General features: G+C 44.6%; 1 protein-coding gene across 2 annotated transcripts in view; it reads left to right on the top strand.

The window, feature by feature from the left end:
* Window positions 1-17,399, top strand: part of EMP1 (epithelial membrane protein 1) — a 41,587-nt gene that overhangs the window by 4,503 nt on the left and 19,685 nt on the right. The gene's annotated exons all lie outside the window — the stretch shown is intronic.

Genomic DNA, 17,399 nt, shown 5'->3' with positions numbered 1-17,399 from the left:
TCCAGAAATGGAGTAAGATGTGCTGAACTCCACATTGCCATGGCTGCACTGATAGTTCAAAAATAATTGTTTCCCTACACTGTAACATTGGGTCTTCATAGTTAATCCCACAGATGCAAATCTACAGCACAGCTGATCCTTGTTGATGTTGGAATCAGCACAAAGTCAGTGGGAAAGAGATACTCTGTTTTGGTAATGACAAAACCATGGGATCTAAAATTAATCTGTGCAAACAGTACATCACACATGCAGGTGATCTTGGAGTCAAAGAAATATTTAGTATCAGTTTTAAAGCAAAACCAATATGAAACATTACAGATGAATCACACTGCACTTTGATTTCATGTGTGGAAATTAATAAGTCAAAACAGTTGTTCTTTGCTTCATCTTTTCCTCCATTTCACTATGCTGAATCAGAATAAACAGAGCTATAGGAAGCCTCAAAAGATTATCTAGTCAATCCACCTGCATCAATATGACCTAGGCACCCTGAAGACCTTCAAACCTACTGTTAATATTTTCCGCAAGGCAGATACTACTCCATCCTGAATTTAAGTCAGTATATTCCCTTCTAATATCTTGATTCCAACCAAATCACAATATCCGGCAGAAAAATTTTCCATCTTTGCTAAATGCCATGGTCTCCATCCCACATCTGAATTATTTACTCACATGGATTATCCCCTTGAGGCCATTGGAACTATACAGTTTACTAAAGTTATACTCACACGCTAGTATTTGAGGAACCAGTGCTTCAAAGGAAGACTCTAAGCTAGCAGTAGAGGTTTGGAAATCAAAAAGAGTGAGTAAGACAGAGAGTTAGCTTTTTTGAGGTGAGGCGTGGGAGGTGTTTTCGTTCTTTAGCTATTAAAAACTCCTTGCTTTGGCAAGAAAAAAAAAAAAAGGGGGGGGGGGGGACAACCTCAGTCCCATGTGTGGAGTGGAGACATCGCTTCCCCAGGGTTCGCCCTGGCTGCAGGCAGGAGGTGTCCAGGAGCGGTGACACTATCCTGGGCCACAAAAGGCCAGAGCTAGGTGACCCTGTAGCCACAGCCAGGGACCTTTGTGCAAGTGCATTGTAACTTGGGTCTTAAATCATGTGCTATTATTTCCATCAGGCCCACAGTTAAAAAAAACCCAAACAAAAAACTGTCCTTTCCAGTCCCTATTATTTTCTTCTGACCAGGCTCAAGCTGCAATTACTCAAAGGCTCATTATTTAGCCAAACTCAGGGCGTATTTTGTCATAGATGACAGAAGGCATGTTCCTGACAGAAAAATTGTGAAGAGGCTGTTTTTTTAAAAGAAAAAAGTCATCAACATTTTTTTATTTTTAATGTGGATAAAACAGAATATTCCCCTGCCAGCCTTGTTCTCAGAAACAGATAAGTGGTTTTGACTGAAATTAATAAGAAAACCAAAAAGAACCCAGTAAAACAGCTGAAGCAGTCATGAGCTAGAAGATGTTGTCTGCAAGTTTGGCAAAGGCAAAAGCAACCAATGCCAAATCTTGTGATGGGATGTGTCAACTGACTATTACAATAAAGAGGCAACACTGCTAGCAATGTCTTCTATGTTCTGCGCACCCATTAATATGCTAGTCTCAACATCATTCTTTCCCAGGTAGCCAAGGATTATAATTGCTGAGCTTTACAGCTAAGTATTAAACAACGTGGCTAAACAGCTTGACTGAACAAGAATTATTTGCCATCATCTGAACAGGGTGAGCATGAAGGAAGAACATTTGGCTAGCATGTTACCATGGGCAGATCTCAGAGAAATTAGATCAGGCAGAATGGAAAGAAAACTTCAGAAACCTCTTCCAAACAGTGAAAAGTAGTTGTCTGTGGAACAGTCTCTCATGGGAAGTAAAGGATGCCCATTACTTAAATCACACACAACCAGATTGGATAGTGCACTGGAAAATTTACTGTAGGCAAGAATCTTGCAGGAACTGGGCTGGGCTAGAATGTGAGAAGATGGACTGGATGAGCTAGCAAGATTTTCCCATCTCTAATTTCTATGATTTTCTTTTTTTAAAATTGGCTGTAGTTTGCATTGCTTGAAATTCCTTCACACAAGTTACAAAATCTCCGAGCAAGGCAGAAGATGGGGCTGGAGAGAGAGAGGTGAAAAAAAAAAAAAAAAAAAAAAAACAAAACCCTGCAGCCTCACAGAGGCTGTGAAACTAGAAAAACTGGCTGGAGAGAACAGGAAAGAACACAGGTTGGGGGGGCTGCTCCCACCAGACTGATGTGTGTGCAGGTGAGCTACGCTGAGGACAATGCAGGTGAGGATTAGAGGTTAGGTCAGTGGTAAAGAGGGTGGCTTTGAGAGAGCCATGACCCTACTTAAGCATGCTGCAGTCACTCATGGTCAGTCTTCAGCACTGGGCAAGAAGCGGGAAGGCTCAGCTCTAGATTTCTACATGACTGTCCCCTGCTAGTTTTCACAAAAGGATTTTTGAGTTAGCAGAACACTTGATTAGGAGCTTCTCTCCCACCCTCCTTCCTTCTAAAGCAAGAGTTTTCTGTCTTGCTTTGGTTTGAAATCAGCTTTCAGAGAGTTGGATTAAAACAGATTGCAGAGCTGGTCTTTCACTCCTTCATTAATTCAGTGCTGGACACAACAAACATCCTTAATTACTGCCATCAATCCTGAAACCTCACATGCAGCTTTACCAATGCACCTCCGTCCTGACTTTCAAAATCTCTAGCATTTCAGTTCATCACTGGATGCATGGTCAGCCGCTCCCATTTCATGAGACTCAAAGCAGGTCACTGGCCTGTACTGTAGCCCTTTACCACTCCTGATAAATCTGTCTATGCTGCAATCCTAAAGATGCCCTAGAGCTCTGTTAATGGGCACCTGAAGTCCAACCTGTATTGAGCAATCCTTAGTCAGCCATAGGAAAGTCTGGCCTCCTGTACAACATGTTTTACTATTCCAGACTTGGAACACTTCCTGGTTTGGACTAACACAGCAGACCAGGATAACACCTCCCTCTGCAATTGTCATGCTCTGGGTTTGGGACAGTAGTGATGTCTGAAGTGCAACATTACTAAGATTCTCAACAAAACCATTCTGGAATTTACTGGTGTTTCTTTCCACCCACAGTCTGTTACAGACCTTGAATGTGTGCTTCACAGCTTTCCTGGAGCAGATCTGCTGTTCCCCTCTCTTCATAGATTAAAATACATTTAATAATTATTAAATGAACATTAAAATCTGGAGTGATTGAACTTCCCCACAATCCTTCATAGTAATTTTTACAGCTGGCTTAACCTCTGCACTTGAAGGTCTGGAGACTGTTCTTTTAAAAGCTCGATTGTGGTCCTCAAGAGGCTTTGAGAACCTCTAGGACAAGAGCTACTGAAGTGTTTTTCTGGTTGCTAAAGAAAAAACCTGTGGGTCACAGATCAAATGTGGTAGGGCACAAGGTGTCCCAGACAGCACCAATTGCTGTCTTGTGGATGTATCATGGCAAGCAGAGGCAGGGATGTCAGAGAAGCCATACCTCCAATCTGGCTTTCTTTAGTGTATTTCCTAATGGGAAGATTCCTGTACTATTCTTTCCCCACCTCCTCACTCCCAGGCTTTCTCTGGGACCATGACTCAGACACCTGACTCACTAGCACATAAGCAAAATGTACATCCAGGGAAAGTGACTTGATGCCTGCAGGATCTCAGCCAGATTATTCCATCACTGCTTGGAAAATGGCCATGGCTTGGAATGCCTATGCCCACCCCCAAAAAGCTTCTCTCTCTTTTTCTGAGCCACCACAGCCCCTCTCAGCTACTAGGTTATGTGTAGGTGCTGAGACTTCCCACAGAAGAAAGCAGAAGGGAGCACAGGGAGTGCCGCTTCCATATATCCCAGAGGCAGACATTTAATCAAGTGCTTTCCACAGAGCTTAGGGTTTCTAATAGTGATGAGGGAGAACGACTCTCTTTTCAGTCATTAAGAGGTTCTCACAGAGGCTTTCCCTGTAGTGATCACACCTGTCAGGGATACAAGTGCATCTGCTGGACACTGCTGGACATCCAAGCTGGACTGAAGGACTCCAAATGGCAAAGAACTTACTGTCCCTAAACTGTCCCACTGGCTAAGCAGCCTCACAGTTTGTAGTGCACACCCTCTTTCCAGATGGCCTTCAACTAACAGCCATTGAGGTGACTTCTGTATTAGTAGGCTAAGCAGTTCAGACCAGGTACTCAAGCCTTGACATGCAATTTTCTGCACTGTTAAACTGTTAACATGCTTCGTGGCAAGTTTTGGCTTGTGGCAGCTAGTACTCTCCTAACAATGGCAGGACTGAGTCTGACACCACAGCTCAGGGCACCATTCCCAACAGGTTATCTGGGCAAGGCTACCTTCTTTGGGGGAGAAGAAATTTTATTCAGAGGGATGCCACTTGCCTGCAAATTTTATTCAGAGGGATGCTGTGCCGCTTGCCTGCAGGTTCAGAGAACTGGCCCTGGATCGCTTTGTTTACTAGCGTAGGTGTAACCTAGATTTTTACAAGACCTTTTCTGCCAGCGTTGTTTACTATTAGAAATCTCTCTACCAAGTGAAGTATTTGTAGACTGTGATTAAGTCAAATCATAACTTTCTCTTACATAAACTACATTTTGAGTCCTTTCCAGTTTTCAGCATTGCTTGAGAAATACAAACAGGAAAACAGAAGACAGTACTTCAGTATGATCTCACCAGCCATGCCTGTACTCCAGGTCTTTCCCTGCTTCCCTTCCCCTTATGAGCATAGCACAAGGCACATGTCCTCCTGTACTTACCTGTGTACCTCACTTCCAGTGTCAGGAATCCTACAGGTGTGGGCCAACTGGACAATACACTAATCTGGTCCCTGACATGAGCTCTCTGGGGACCAAGAGTTTAAGGGGTGCCAAGTTATAATTCTGCTCCTCAGCTTGGACACAGGCTAATAGGACTGAAAAAATTAAAATGTCCCACTTGCTATACCCCTCATACCTTTAGGCATGATGTCTTTCCTAAACTTTTGAGGTATTCAGCCTGAAGATTATTGACCGTGATGCCCATATCCTCTATAGTGGCACTGTACTCCAGGATAGTGTCTCCAATCTCCCTGGTACATCCCACGTACACACTTTGCTACAAGAAGGCAGCCATAGCGTTTCATTGTTGAAATGCACTCAGGAGATCCATCTCTGCCTGTGCAGTCTGAGCTGACCTTGCTGTTGTTTCCCTCCCTGGTATTATTTGTATGACATGCAAAAATTTTCCTGATGAGTTCAGTACCACCAGACTAAAAATTTACCTCTGTAGGAACCCCACTAGAAGCACTTGCTGGTAACAGGATCTCCCCCTGGCTCCCCCTTTCTGAAGTCTAACCATTGATAAGCTTTCAAGCCATGCAACAGAGGTGGTGCTGGTTATCTTTGCCTCTAACCCTACCATCCACAAGGAGGTTTCTGTATCACAGCCCACAGACTCTTAGATGCCATGGCCTTGAACATTACATCATAACACAAAAATAACTGCACTACAAAAGAAAAGATGGTTTTATACATAAGGCACTGCTCATGAACACAGTTCCAAGCTTAGCTGTACAGGTCTACAGAACTGTCACTCAGACACTCTACCTCTCGTCTCTATGAGCACAAGTCTTGGACATTTCTGTTTGCAGACCAGGGAGCCACTGCAGGGCACTCAGTGGTGGAAGTTAGGTGAGTACGTAGGCAGTATTGCCCTGTCACTATGCCTGCATTCATGACTTGGGGATACACTGATGCAAGCACTGCACTGTTGCAAAACAATACTACAGAGTCTCAGCCTCACCAGCCCTCTGGTATGACACAGCTGTCATTGTGCCTCAGCACGATTGTCACCACCTTGCTAGGCAACCATTACAACATGGTAATGGCCTGTCAATATACCGCAGGAAGGTCACAAGGCCAAATCTTCTGTAGCAAATTCCAGGGCTTCTTTTGTAGAGCTCCCCTTTTCTGGGTAGCTGGGTAAACATAATTTTTCCAGCAAGCGGTATTTGCATGGGTAATTAAAAGAGAAAAAAGGGAAAATAAAAGCCTCAGTCTGCTTCACAAGCACAAGTGCATTTTGCAATTATGAATCTGAATTTCCCAGCCATCAGAATGAGTTTCTTGTCATATCTCTCCCTTTTCTCTACTCCTCCAGCCAAATACTGCACTGAGTCAAGGGCAAACTTTTAGGGCTTAAATCCAGCCCCTTGGAAAACACCATGCCAACCACACTGAGAACTTATTGTCAGCACAAAGACTTCCCCTTGAAAAATGACTGGTAACCTCTACCGGGGCTCTGCTGCTCAGAGGGACAAGACTTTGCCTTCAGCAGAGAGCTAGGTGGCATTAAGTGCTGAGCACTAGATAAAGGTAAGAAAGCAGGAGACTTATTGTGCTAACCCTTATCTCCAGAAACACCTTTGACATGCAGAATGTTTGTTCACCATGATTACCTGGGTGGAGAGGTTATTGTTGCTTAAATTATTTACTTTTAAAACCACAGTTATTTGCCTCCACCCTTTTCATGCTGACCTGGGCACCCCAGCACTAATATTCCTTAGCATAACTGGGGAACACTGAGAAGGACTGTAAAGAGCGCTAGGAGGATGGCTCCCCGGGGATACATCTGGCAAGAGACAGAGATTCCACTGGGACCAGTCATCAGCATCAGAGAACAAAAAAGTGTCACCTGCCTCTGCTGTAACAGCTACTGGGCAGAGTCGTCCCCGGGAAGATGAGAGCAAAAGTGAATTAAAACCAAGCCTGGCAAAAAGCATCTATTCCTTCCCCTTTCCCTGCTTCTGCCAGATCAGGGGCTGGGGTGAGTTTCAATTAATCAAATAAACACAGCTTTACAGGCCTCGTGCATGGTATGGATGTGCTCCCTCCCATCCCTGCTGATGAGATGATCTGTCTCTCTCCTCCTAATGCTCTGTGCATCTCAGAGACTCTTGCACCATTCCTTAACAGCTACCTGAAGGGAGCAAGCAGCAGAATTTAATGGAAAGGCATGGTTTTGGATATCCTGGTGACTCTGCCACTACCACTGCACTGACAAGAAACACCTTCAAGTGTAGAAGAGAGATGGAAAATCAGCACTGGATTACTGTTTAGGAGCTTGTGTTCCCTGAGGTCACTAGCAACACTCGGATTGGTTTTTTATGATGCAGGGTCACACCCATAGTCTTTGTCCCAGCCAAAGCAAGTTCATTTCCTGGCCTGCAGCATGTTCTCCCAAGTCCAGTCCAATGTTGGAGACCAGAACTGATAGGCTAGGCTTTCATTACTAGGTTTCCCTTGGGAAGCTATTCCACACACCAACAAAAGTCAGTTGCTAACAAAGATTTCCTGATATTCAACTGAAAATTTCCTTTCACTCAAACTCTTTCCATTACTCCAGCTATTTTCTTTTGGATCTTCTCCCTTAAGCGGCATATTCCACTTGCCTCCATCCTTCCAAGACAAAGTTTCACTGCTATGTGTGCAAGCCCAGCTTTTCAGAACTGCCTGTCCCAGTCCTGCCCTGCCCTGGTTCACCCCCCTGTCAAAAGGAAGCACACAGCTTGCAATGCTGGAAGCAAAACTCAGATTTTCAGAAGTGACAAGAAACCACAACTCCAGAGCAGTCTGTGGGAGCAGCAGCTGTGACCATCTCCATCTGCCCACAGCAGGCAAAGAGCCCACAGTCCCAGTGTGACAGGACTGGCTGCAGGTGTCACTGCTCCTGATGACAGCCATGTGGTCACGAGCAACAGAATAACCGAGGTGGGAAGGCCAGCATCACGTGTCTAGAAATACTTCGCGAAGTATCCAAACTGAAGAGCACATGAAAAGAAAATGGCTTCCTTTCAGGCCAACCCTTGCACTCTGAAACAGAGATCCAGGTCTCTGTGGTGGCCACGCTACTGATCACTACTGCATTTTAGCATCACATTTACCTCTAAGGTCAGTGGTGGTTCATTATATTTCTGACCAGCACCAAGCATTGAGTCCCTAGCTTCTCAGCACGTCCATAGAACAGATAACAGTAATAACCATTAATGATAATAGAACAGATAACAGTAATAATCATTAGTAATTATATGGTTTGGTTTGTTTCCTCAAACTGTTAGACCAAGGTGTCAGTAAGAGCACTGAGCATTGTGCTTGCCTTTCATACCAGTGCAAATATAATCTTAGTGTTACAAAGGTATTCCTTTGGGTATATGAAGCCTTAGGGGCACTTCATTCTAGGCACAAGCAGTAATATTCCCCAAAATACATGTCTACTCCAGATGTTCTGGTGATTGTATCACACAAAGAACAATTCTGGCTTCATAAAAGAGGAAAACCTCACTTATTGTCCAGAGCGACTATACACCTGTTCCCTCAGAAATCTTCTCGGGGAAATAGTCACAACATGTGAGTCAAACTGAGGTAGTGTGTAGGCTGAATATGGCCCAGATACGTGCAGACCATTATATTACATTGCATTATATGGGGCAGCCTAGAAAGCTAAATTGAGTCAGACAAATCCCTATAAAATGTGTCGTGGTTTAAGTCACTCTTGTTCAGCAGTTTATTACTACGCTCTCAGCTAAGACACATGAGCTGAACTGTGCCTGTATTAGTATGAAATGAAACAGGACAGCATAAATCCTGTAATAGTTAACTTTTGAAAAGGTGAACGAATGCCTTTAATCTCTCAGGGGTTGAGAACTTGAAAACTGATACAGCTCTTTCATAATATATTCCTCCACCTCTTGAGTGCACATACATACATATACATCTATTCTTCTCAGAATACTCAGCTCAGTTACTTTAGGAGCAAAAATTCAACAACCAAACACAAATGGTTCCCAAATTATCCTAACACAGAAGAATACAGCCTCTCTAGCCTGCTCACATTTGCAATACAAGAAGGAACATTGAGGCTTATGTGTCCAGGCAAGCAAGCATACAGTATGAATGCAACAGTACTTTGGTGTGATGCCAAAAGTTAAGGTAGTTGGACCCATTCGAGTCTCAGAGACCACATACAATGTGAAATGCCTGAGGCTATTGTACAGGCAGACCAGTGAGCTCCCCCAGGAAAGGGACCTGTTACAGGGCGCAGAGAATTGCTGACCTTTATCAGAACACAGAAGCAGACAGAATCCCATTGGGCAACAAACAGGACACACACACACACACACACACACCTTTTTTGGGGGGGAGGGAGGGGGAAAGACACACCCTCTGTGCCAGGCCTAAAATACCAGACCAGCAGTTCAGTGATCTTTGTCCTATTAGTCATGACAGGGGCATTTACGACAATGATGAGTGTGGTTGCTAGCATTGTAAAGCACTCAATAATGAAGTCATAGATGAAAGCATATACGGGCTAAGCAATCGCAGAGGTAACAAGTAAGCCTCTGTTCTGGTATTTAAAATGGAATTACAAATTATCCACCTTCCTGGCAAGCAGGAGTCAGATTACAGCAATTTACTCTAAGCAAGCAAGGAGGATGCAAGAAACCTGAAGTTTTATTCTTTGGTGGTGGAAAAGTCACTAGGAGCCTGGGTGAACTGTTCTACAGACAAAATGCAGCCTACAGGCCACCAGCTGGACCATTCGGGCAAAATCAGTTGTGGATCTTGGAACCTACACAATGCTTAGACAGCTTCATTTAACTGTTGCTGGGTATGTTTAACACCTCAGAAGAATAAAGTCGCCTTTTTGAATTGCTTTCAAAGTAAGTATTTGGAGACCTCAAAATTAGGAAGCCCTAAACCCAAATAACAATTGTCTTGAGGGGAAGAAAGTCTGTAATCTTGAAGTCTGGCACTTGCAAAAGTATGTAGGGGTCACAGGCTTCTTCACAGACTCCCCTCACAAAGCCCCTTCTGCTCTGCCTGCACAGAGTATTTAGACAGAAGGTTACATGGGTTGGATTTCAAAGCAAGGAATGTCAGAAGAGATCTTTCAGCTGTGAATGGCCTCCAGATGTGGGCTTTTCTTCTCCAGACCTGGGGGAAGGGATGAGAATGTCTCATAAAATTAAATGGAAAAACATCGTCTACCGAGGAGGGTAGGCAGGCAGAGAAGGTGGAGTCAGAAATTGGGCAGAACAGAATGGGGAGAAAAAAAAAAATCAGAACCACAGCTGAAATCACTCAGGACATGTATCATCTTAAAAACTGTAGTCTCTGAGTAGAGGTTGGTCATTAAACAACATGGCAGACATCAATCAATCAAGGTATTTGAAATGGAAAGGGCCAAACAAACAAAAATATAGTTTTGTTTGCATAAAGTATATTCTCTCCCTCCCAGAGCTGTGACATGATCTTACATTGTGAAACAACCCCAGAGAGACTGTGGCCAGGACCCCTTGCTGGTTGAAATTGCTAAGCCACAACCAACATGATTCTCTTACCAGCACACCACAGTTCTGGACTTGCAGCTAGTTATCTTTTCCTCTGCAAAAACTGTCTGTGCACAGTTTATACCTCCTTCCAGCTTATTCATGCAAAATTATTCTCAATTGAAATTCAGCCCCAAGCAATGAATCTATTCAAGCTGAAAAGACCAGCATCCCTGGGGACAAATTTTACTCTCAGTTATTTCTGCAAATGTTCTACTCACGGTTGCAAATATGCAGAATCCAAATTTCATTGCTGCTATGGAACTTGGCATTTCCTGCTTAGACAGGTGTAACTATTTGGATCACACAGCCAGAGCATATTTACTGCTTGTCCATCAAGGGAAGACTATGTCTCTCTTCTACCTCCTAAATGTCTAAGGACTGTGCTGGCAAAGCTAATAGGGAAAACAATGCTTTTCTCATTTTAAAAACATGACCACTATCTTTGCATACTTTCACTCAAAAGTTCCTGTTTCTGATTTATGGAATGACCTAGCACACCAGTGCAAAGAATATTAGGAACGTCTGTAGGAGATGTCAGCTCTCCATCTGGAAGTTTGTGGTTTTCTCCAGCTCATTGGTTCACTCTCCACTTCTCCTGTAATATCTCATCAGCTGTCAGATAATAATTTGAGAAATTAATGTAGAAAAATAAGAGGTTTACTAAAAATGTAAAATTTATACTATCCCAGCCTGAAGAACCAGTATCTCTTTTCTAGCAGGCACCAGGTACTAAGGAAAGAAGTATAAGAAACAGTGGAAAACATAAACTACATCACAGTACACCTGCCACCTTTCATTCATCTACTGTTTAGGACACTTCTGATGCAAAGGTAGCATCTGTGCTGCTGCATTCAACAGTCACCAAAGGAAATACACAGGATAGATGTGCCCAACCCATTGCATTGTCTCCCACCAACAGTCTGTGGCAATGAGTTCCTTTATTCCTTGATGCCTATGTGGAAAAGTCCATAGCTTGTTTGTTTTAAAACATTTTATCAGGTGCCATTAGTTTTTGTGATATGGGACCTCATGAATGTTAGTTCTCTGTTGACACTCTCCATACCATTTCTGATTCCCTTTCAGGCATCTCTTTTCCAAGATTAGCAATCTGTGCTTGCCCAGAAACTATCTCCTACTTCTGATCATTGCTGATATCCTCTGTATATTCTCAGTAGTGTTTCTCTATGCTCTTCAAATGAGTAACCAGAAGCACTCACAACTTTCCAACTTTCAGCAGACCATGAAGTACACAGAGGCGTAATCACGTTCTTTCTTTCTTCTGTACTCATTCTTAACATTTCTGTTTGGCTTTTTGACCTCTATGGAGCCTTGAGAGAGTGTTTTTAGCAGGCTGTCTGCAATGAATCCAAGATCTCTTTCTCTACTGGCAACAGCTGACTTAGAGCTGTTCAGTGTATCTGTACAGCCAGGCTGTTTTCTTGCTCATGGAATTCCCTTGCATTTACTGCCACTGAATTTCATCTGCCAGGGAGGGCCCAGCCACTCGGTGCCAGGAGATTTTCTGTAAGCCTTTGCAGTCATCTTTATACTGCCTCTCTGGAATAATTGTGGGCTACAAGTAAGCTGTTAACTTGCTGTTCACGTTCCTCAAGTGGGTCCACAAGTGTGTTGAATAGCACCAGTGTTAGCACAGAGCCCTGTGAGGTCCTTCTGATAAGCTCTTTGTCGAGACTGATCATCTGAAGTGCAGAGGCTGCTGCTTGTTTTCTTACTTGTGATCCCATTTGGCAGAGCTCTCCACAGCCAAGGCTCACCTTTGAGAGCGGTCCAATGCACAGGACTGCCTGGCACCAGCCTTTTACAGACATAGTGTGCTCAGACAGCAGGTATGTGAGGACGCTCTCTGTGATAACTAGACCTAATTGCTTTAATGGCCTGGACCTTAAATCTAGAAAATCCAAAAATGGAAAAAAACCAGGACACACATGCTTGCTGGTTTCTCTGTTACTGAGTTCCAGGGGATGTGAGGACTGCATAAGAAAAACAGAGTTACTACATGGGAAAGGTTGGGGCTCTTCACACCAGTGGAGGATAGGGTGCAGATGTGCACCATCCCACTGCAACTCCTCCCCTACCTTGATTTGGATCATTTCTGGTATGTCCCTTCCCCTTCTCTATAGGGCTGGTGATGGCAGGCAAGGATGCCTTGGGCAAGTTTCCACCAGCTGTGAACAAGCCTGCACACAGAAGGATCCTCCTTGAGCCATCCATTAATAGTGGAATGGATCAGAAAACAGATCAGTGGGCCAAGTGTGGGAACAACACACCCTCCACCCTCCTCTGGCAAACCACAGGCTCTCTGAGCCAGGTTATCACACTGATAGCCTCTTCTGATACACTCCAGCCCCTCATACTCCCCCAACTGGGATTCTGACCTGCAAAATATGTCTTCTGCTCCTAACTTTGCAGCTGTAAATCACCTCATGGTTATGTGTCTCACACTTTCAGGTGCCACACTGTCTCCAAGGTGAGAGAGGCCACCCTGGGGGGAAAGCAAATAGCAAAGTATCCCAGGCATGAAAATGCTTCCATGGTTCTTGAGACAGGAATTTCTCTCACACCTGTTCCCACCCCTCTATTCCTCCTCACTGCTTGGTGTAGCTGAAACCCAGCAGCAGCAACAGCAGGCAAGTTTAGTCACTCCACCACCTGGGTATCAATTACACCTGCAGGTGGAAACCAAGAGATCAAAACCAAGATGTCAGCTTTGCCAGAGGATTCTCCTTGATTCCCAGTTTGGGCTTGGTGCTAGTCCTCACCCTGTTGCATTTCAGCATCCCAGATCTCCCTATGACAGTCTGGCAGGTGTTTATTCAGGCAGAGACATTTCACTTCATATGTCTTCAGACTTCATGGAAGGCAGAGAAATTCCAGAGCTGCTTTCCTGAGCAGCATTGAGCAACCCAACACCACTGACAGCCGGGACAGGCAGAAAACAACAGCTTCTTTGTGTCTGGGTCAAACACTCCCGTTACTTGTTTCTGCCTGCTGACATTTCTATAGATGGAAAAAGGATTTTTAAATTACAGTGATAAGCTGGCCTTTCTTGTAGTAAGAACTCAGCTTTACAAATAGTACATGGTCCTCAGCAAGGCACAGGCTGAGCAGCAGCCTGTGCTCAGAGACTTTTCTCCTGGGTCGAGAAACCCCCACAGATCTCCCGTGACTCAGTGCCTCTCAGGTCAGTGACTCTCTCTAGGAGTTTTGGGAGGGACAGTGCATACCCAGTAACCCATGCTGGTGAGCAGCATCAGCTGCTACTAGGACAGACTCAGCTGCCAGCCGGCATAGAGTGTGGGACAACCAGCAGTTGCTGCTTGTGTGGTTATTGGGTGGTATTGGTTTCCAGATAAGAGAAAGCCTGGGAATTCATGTCTCCAATGTGTCCACATATCCTGCTCCTCCAAAAGGGGAATCAGAGACAACAGTAAAACCCCTCTGAGAGGTGGAGATGAACATCAGCTACCCAAGAATTTGCAGCTTCCATTTTTCATTGCTGTTTCCACCCTGCTTTCACTCTTCAATCACTTATTTTGCTAGCTGTGACATGCAGAGGTCTCTGCTAACTTTCAGAGCTCCATAACACTCGCTCTATTGCCCATGGCATGGATATCACCTCTACATTAAGCCATGAAGGTGGTAGCACTGGACTGGAACAATCAGATTCGAGGCAGAACAAGGAACCTCCGTAGGCAGCAGTGCAGCCCATTGGTGTTCATTGCTTGATCAGAGCTGGTCTGTCCAGCTGCACCACTGCTTCTGAGTGACACGGAGCCCATTCTTGCTGTGAAACTTAGAGGGTTCAAATGAGATCAGTACCTCCCTTCTCCTCTCCCTGACCAGTTTTCTGACAGAAAACTGGACTCCACAGCCAGCCAGATGGAGCTGCTGGTGATGCCTGGTGGAAATAGCTGCTCTGCAAGTGGACCATGAAGCAGAAGGGCCTCTTTCCCCATTACCTGTAGAAAACATAAGCTTAAGAAGCATAACCAGCTATAAGAGATGTAACTCAAGTACCACATAGGAGTTTCTAAACGTGGCTCACTGCCTCTTTAGCCACAATAATAGAAATGGGATGTTGGAGTGGCCTATTACCCTGCCTCACCCCAACACACACACAGCAGCACTGTGAAGAGGATAAGACACTGCACTCAGAAGGCTTTTTCCCTGTTCTTCTGGAAGTGATGATGATGATAGTGACCCCTGCTCCTCTGTGTTTCACCTTGACCCAGTAAACTCATCATTCATACTGAACCTGGCCACCACAAAGCTATTGTTGCAGTTTATTCAGCCTGTGCCTCATTTTACTCAGTTTTACCCTCTAGTCCAATTTGGACCACTGTTATAAAGCAGACCCATGCCCTTGCATATCACAGGAGATGTAACATTTGTTTTCAGCAAGTCAGTACCTACAGCTTTAGCGTTACCCTTAAGTTTCAGTCCAAGGTTCAAAAAGCTTCTCAACCACATCCTCCTAAGCATTTCTTTAGTTCACCTCCAAGAATTCTTATTCTTCACCTGGCAGCACCCTTTACCAGTCTACCATGTCCTTTGCTTCAATTCATTAATTCTCATTTTTTGTCTGGTTCATCATATATCTCACAGGGATAGCAGTGCCCAGACACACCTATGAACTCAAGTAATCATTTTGTGCCATTGAGATATTTTGCTGATTCTTGTTTCACACTCAGGAAGCATCACCATTTATAAGCACACATGAAATCAGAAAGCCCTGGCTTTTAATTCTTTGTGCTATCTAATCATCCTCAGAGCCAGGCAATATGGTGAATACTCCCTTTCTCCTCCCCCTGGTCTAGCTCATGTCTTCCCCTACGTTCCCAGCATGCAGCTGCACAGGGACATGACGGCTCTGTCTTTGACTAGCATGACAGACCAGCCAGGAAATTCCAGCCAGGAAATTCCTCAGATCCACAGGACTGCTGGGACTACACTAGAGCAGTCCCTTGTAATAGGATTTGAGGCAAATCTTCCCAGAAATGAGAATTTTCAGCTTTTGCTGTCATTACCACTGATAGGGCCTCTCCAGGGGTGTAATATGGCTCTGAGATTTGTGGATGCAAGAGGGACATCAGCATCTGAAGAACTCTAAATGACATTGGCTGCCTTCTGCTCCACTAAGTGTTATATCACATTGCAAACTCTTCTCCAGCTCTCTGTCTGCTGTCCCTGTTAAGTTGCTTCCAGCCTTATTCCTCTTGCAAGTTCCAAACTCTCCCGCCCTCTGAATAGCTAACATTGGGTTATTTTCCCCCAGATAATAGGTTTGCATTTTTCCAGTTTGAATCTTGTGTTATTATTTCCTGCCCATATCCTGCCTCAAACACAAGGGAGCCACGAAAGTGGTGACTACATTACAAAAGGAGAAGGAATGGAGTAATGAAAATTTTTGTGTTTGTGAATGCATAAGGCACAGAAAGGGAGTGTGTATGTACGAGGTGAAGCAAAACATAATTCATATTCCCTCTCAAAAGACCAATGGACAGCTGTCAAAAAGCAGGGGAGCAGGTAGCAAGGAAGGAGAGAGAGCTTATTTCAGTGCTCAGTCTCTGTGCTGAGGTGAGATATTTTCCCCCTCATAAATTCTCTCTTTAACAGCAGTTTCTTGACATGGTCGCACTGCTTCAACCCCTAATACAAAATCTGAAAGATTGCCATGAAGTCGATACAAGTTACTCCAGTTCCACACTGCTGCAAATGAACTAAGAAGCTGGCCCATAGTGTGACACATGTAGATGTTTCCTCTTTCTAAAGGGAACTATGCCTCTGCAGCCACAGGAATCGTTTCCCTCTCTGTCAGAGAAAGAAAAAGCAAACCTAGCGATCATCCCCTCCTTTCTGCCATGCTCTCTGCACTGTACTGCAGGACTTGAGCTCAGAGGCTCTTTCCTTATTGGCTGCATCACCCATGGCATTCAGCTCTCTCTGCCTTGCCCTGACCCTGCCAAACTCAGCCTGTCTTTCTATCTCAGCTACACTTCCCGGTTTTCCTTCTCCACCCTCCCCACTGTGCACTGAGCTTGGTGCTTTTCCCCTCCCACCAACCTCACTGAACAGTACAGGTACCACTGCCCTCCCTAGCAAGCCCTCCTTGAGCTTTTCTTTCATTTTTGCTGAGTAAGTGATCTGCCTGCTTGGTTTGTCCATGTGCCAGGTCCCTTGTGGTCTCTGCCATTTATATTCCTAAGGTAGCATTCTCCCTGCGTACATGTAGAGCCTGTGACACTGCAATGTTACTTAAATAAATGCATCCTGAGATTTAAAAAAAAGCAAGATATTGCAGAGAGTGAGAAGCAAGTACAGTTAGCCTCCATGCACCCTCAAAATCTTATCTCTGGCTGCAGAGGGAGATCCTACATCTTTCTCAGGACACCAACAGCTGTTCTAAGTAGAAAGTCCAGAAAAACCTTGAGTAGAGCTCAACAGTCCAGTAGTGCAAACAGCCCATGGGAGCAGCAGGTAAATAGAAAGATGTCCCATTATCAAACCTCAGCCACAGCAGAAATGGCACTTGCCCTTGCCTTGGCCTCTTAGCCAAGGACTGTTTCTACAGCCAATGACACAGTTGCAGTCCTCAACGCAGGATGGTCATGCAGCTACTTCCCTTTGTCAGCACAGAATGAAAGAACAATAAAGCACTGTCAACTCATGCCATTTCTTGGTGCTTACAGGTTTTTTTCCCCCATTAGCATGGTAAAACCTGTCGGTGAAGCAATCAGTAGCGTGTACTGCACAATACAGCAGCCACAGATGGCAGAGGCAGAAATGAGCCAGGAGCAGGAGCTGAAGAAAGCAATAAAGAAAACCTCCTTGGTTGCCAGAATGGATGAGAGAGGCCTTCATGTGCAGGTGGAGAATACCACAAGCCACCACCTCTTTGATGTGGAATGGGAGAGGTTCTTGAGGAAAGTGACAGCTCAGATGGGTCTGCCAGGACAGAGGTACCCTTTGCACA

The sequence above is a fragment of the Athene cunicularia genome (assembly GCF_003259725.1).
Source record: "Athene cunicularia isolate RWA chromosome 1 unlocalized genomic scaffold, athCun1 chr1_part2, whole genome shotgun sequence".
Taxonomy (NCBI): Eukaryota; Metazoa; Chordata; class Aves; order Strigiformes; family Strigidae; genus Athene; species Athene cunicularia.
Note: the sequence above shows the minus strand (reverse complement) of the source record. Positions and strands in the feature narration are given on the sequence as shown.